Source organism: Mandrillus leucophaeus, unplaced genomic scaffold (assembly GCF_000951045.1).
Source record: "Mandrillus leucophaeus isolate KB7577 unplaced genomic scaffold, Mleu.le_1.0 Scaffold442, whole genome shotgun sequence".
In the NCBI taxonomy this organism is placed as follows: domain Eukaryota; kingdom Metazoa; phylum Chordata; class Mammalia; order Primates; family Cercopithecidae; genus Mandrillus; species Mandrillus leucophaeus.
In genome coordinates this window covers 5,452-9,458 of record NW_012104721.1, presented here as the reverse complement: position 1 = coordinate 9,458, position 4,007 = coordinate 5,452, and the positions used below count along the sequence as shown (strand labels likewise).

The 4,007-nt window shown below is 43.9% G+C and overlaps 1 pseudogene across 1 annotated transcript; it reads left to right on the top strand.

Annotated features, from left to right (window-relative positions):
- Window positions 1–779: 779 nt before the first annotated feature.
- Window positions 780–1,959, top strand: LOC105549518 (annotated as a pseudogene). Its single transcript, XR_001007549.1, has one exon. The product of XR_001007549.1 is annotated as an actin, cytoplasmic 2-like (transcript).
- Window positions 1,960–4,007: the final 2,048 nt, after the last annotated feature.

Below are 4,007 nucleotides of genomic sequence, written 5' to 3'. Positions count from 1 at the left end.
GGTCAGGCTGGTCTCAAACTCCTGACCTCGTGATCTGCCCGCCTCGGCCTCCCAAAGTGCTGGGATTACAGGTGTGAGCCACCACGCCTGGCCGTGGACACATGTGTTTTAAACTCCTTTGGGCATACCTAAGGAGTGAAATTGCTGGCTGCTATGATAACTCTGTTTAATGTTTTGAGGAACTGCCAAACTTTTTCCAAGTGTACCCATTTTACATTTCCACCAGCAGTTTGTGAGGGTTCTGATTTCTCCACATCCTCATCAACATTTGTTATTGTCCATCTTTTTAATTATATTTATCCTACTGGGTGTGATTTGGTACCTCGGTTTTATTTATTTGTTTTGTTTTGGGTTTTTTTGTTTTGTTTTGTTTTGTTTTGTTTTTGAGACAGAGTCTTTTTCTGTCTCCCAGGATGGAGTGTAGTGGCGTGATCATAGCTCAGTGCAGCCTCAGTCTCCCAGGCTCAATCAATCCTCCCACCTCAGCCTCCTGAGTAGCTGGGACCACAGGTACGCACCACCACGCCTAGCTAATTTTTAGTAGAGATGAGGTCTCTCAATGTTGCCCAGGTTGGTCTCGAATTCCTCAAGCTCAAGCAATCTTCCCACCTTGGCCTCCCAAAGTGCTGAGATGATGGGCATAAGCTGCTATGCCTGCCTGGTACCCCAGTTTTGATATGCATTCCTGATGGTTAATGACGTTGAGTATCATGTAGTCACCGCTGCCAGCCCATGCACTGTGTCCCCCCACTGTGCTGCCACCCTGCTCCTCCGCCTGTCACAATGGAAGAAGAGATTGCCACTCTGGTCATTGACAATGTCTCTGGCATGTGCAAAGCTGGATTTGCTGGGGACGACGCCCCCCGAGCTGTGTTCCCCTCCATCCTCAGGCACCCCTGGTACCAGGGCATGATGGTGGGCATGGGCCAGAAGGACTCCTATGTGGGTGATGAGGCCCAAAGCAAGCGCGGCATCCTGACCCTGAAGATTGGGACTCTGACCCCATCAAGCATGGCATCATCATCAACTGGGATGATATGAAGATTTGGCACCACACCTTCTACAGCGAGCTGCGTGTGACCCCAGAGGAGCACCTGGTGCTGCTGACGGAGGCCCTTGTGAACCCCAAGGCCAACAGAGAGAAGATGACCCAGATCATGTTTGAGACCTTCAACACCCTGTCCACGTATGTGGCCATCCAGGCCGTGCTGTCTCTCTATGCCTCTGGACGCACCACTGGCATTGTTTTGGACCCTGGAGATGGGGTCATCCACACGGTGCCCATCTGCAAGGGCTATACCCTCCCCCACATCATCTACGTCTGGACCTGGCTGGTGGGGACCTGACTGACTACCTCATGAAGATCCTCACTGAGCGCGGCTACAGCTTCACCACCATGGCTGAGTGGGAAATCGTGGGTGACATCAAGGAGAAGCTGTGCTATGTCACCCTGGACTTCGAACAGGAGATGGCCACTGCTGCATCCTCCTCCTCCCTGGAGAAGAGCTAGGAGCTGTACAACGGCCTGGTCATCACCATCAGCAACGAGTGGTCCTGGTGTCTGGAGGCACTGTTACAGCCTTCGTTCCTAGGCATGGAATCTTGCAGCATGCATGAGACCACCTTCAACTCCATCATGAAGTGTGATGTGGACATCTGCAAATACCTACATGTCAACAAGGTGCTGTTCGGTGCCACCACCATGTACCCAGGCATCGCCAACAGGATGCAGAAGGTGATCACCGCCCTGGCACCTGGCACCATGAAGATCAAGATCATTGCGCCCCCAGAGCGCAAGTACTCTGTGTGCATCCGTGGCTCCATCCTGGCCTCACTGTCCGCCTTCCAGCAGATGTGGATTAGCAAGCAGGAGTACAATGAGTTGGTGCCTCCATCGTCCACTGCATATGCTTCTAAATGGACTGCAAACAGATGCATAGCATTTGCTGCATGGCTTAATTCAGAAGCATAAATTTGCCCCTGCCAAATGCATACACTTCATGCTAGCCTCATGAAACTGGAATAAGCCTTCAAAAAGAAATTGTCCTTGAAGCTTGTATCTGATATCAGCAGTTGATTGTAGAAGTTGTTGCTGATTTTGACCTTATATTCAAGTTAACTGTTCCCCCTTGGTATCTGTAGAATACCTATCCATATCTTTGATTTCACCCCTTAGTACATGTGGCTTGGTCACTTTGTGGCTGATGTAAGAACGTGCTTGTGGAAGACAAGTCTGTGGCTTGGTGAGTCTACATGGCCAGCAGTCTCCGATCTGTGCAGGGTATTAATGTGTCAGGGCTGAGTGTTCTGGGATTTCTCTAGAGGCTGGCAAGGGCTCCTGAACCAGTGGTTTCTGTCCTGCCAGTCTGTCAGGGTTGGAAAAGTCCAAGCCACAGGACCCAGTTTCCTTTCTTAGCTGATGTTTTCCTGCCAGAACACCGTGGGCTGTTAACTTGCCTTGAGTTGGAAGCAGTTTGTATTTTCACCTGTAAATGTATTAATCCTTTTAATTTATGTAAGGTTTTTTTGTATACAATTCTCAATTCTTGAAAGAGATGACAACAAATTTTGGTTTTCTACTGTTACATGAGAATATTAGGCCCCAGCAACATGTCATTGTGTAAGGAAAAATAAAAGTGCTGCCGTAAAAAAAAGAAAAAAAAAAAAAAAAATCTTTTTATGTGATTTTGGCTATTTGTATATGTTCTTTGCAGAAATATCTATTCAAATCTTTTGACTATTTTAGAATTGGGTTGTCTTTTTATTATTGAAATATATAAAAGAGTACTTTATATATTCTGGATACCAAACCCTTATCAGATATATGATTAGCAAATATTTTCTCCTGTTCTATGAGTTGAATTTTTACTCTATTGATAGTATCTTTTGAAACACAAGAAATTTTGTTAAAGTCCAAATGTGTTTATTTTTTCCTTTGTTGGTTGTGGTTTTGAGGTCATATCTGTTATCTAGTCTGAGGTCACAAAAATTTATGGCTATATTTTCTTTTAATACTTTTATAGATTTAGCTCTTATATTTAGGCCCTTCATCCATTTTGAGTTAATTTCTGTATGTAGTATGAAATAGTGGTCTAAATTCATTATTTTGGATATGGATATATGGTTGTCCCAGCACCATTTGTTGAAAATATTCTTTTTTCTCCATTGGCTTGTCTTGGTACCCTCACCAAAAGTCAATTGACCATAAATGTGAAGGTTTATTTCTGGGTTTCTCCTATTTATGTTTTTAGCTTCCAAGGGCTCTTTGTTTTTCTTCAATTGCTTCCTTATTCGTCCTGTTTTTCTATCATGGGTCATTGTCTTTGTGAAGATATTAATAATGGCTTTTAAAGCTTTCATTTCTCTGCATAGTCTCTATTTCTCCAGGGTACCTTTTTCCCTGTTCATGATTTTGATCTCTGTATTTTGTTCCATAGTGTCTATTAAAATATGTATTATTCTCAATTGTCTGTTCAAGTTTAAAGACAGAGCACTAAAGCCTAATTGAAAGCTCTGTGTGTTTAAGTAGAGTTTACCAGCTGTGGACCTCACTGTCAGATGATCTAGTAGACCTTATCAATATGACAATATCTAAATTGTTTTTCTTAAGCAACTTAGAAAGCTCTCTATTACTCTTCATGGAAGGGTATAATCATGGCTTCCAGCATTCTGCAGTTTCAGTGTGGAGTGGACTGGGTTTTTTCAACTGTTAGAAAGTAAGTTTTCCCTTAGTTCTACATGTTTTCAGTAAAGCATCTGCATCTTCAAAAGTGTCTAGTGGTCCCTAGGCCAAAAACCCTGCTTTTTAACTTCTTCAGAGAATAAATTCTGGTTTCCTGTATGGATTAAGGGGCACCAAGGTGATGAGTCACCCAGTGAAGTAGAACAGTGGATATGACATAGAGGCCTAAGTGCTTCTTAAAAATCAGCTCACCTGTATGTATAACACCACTTCCAGAGACTTTTGGAGGTTCCATGGTATAAACCAGGCTGCTTTTTCCCACTGC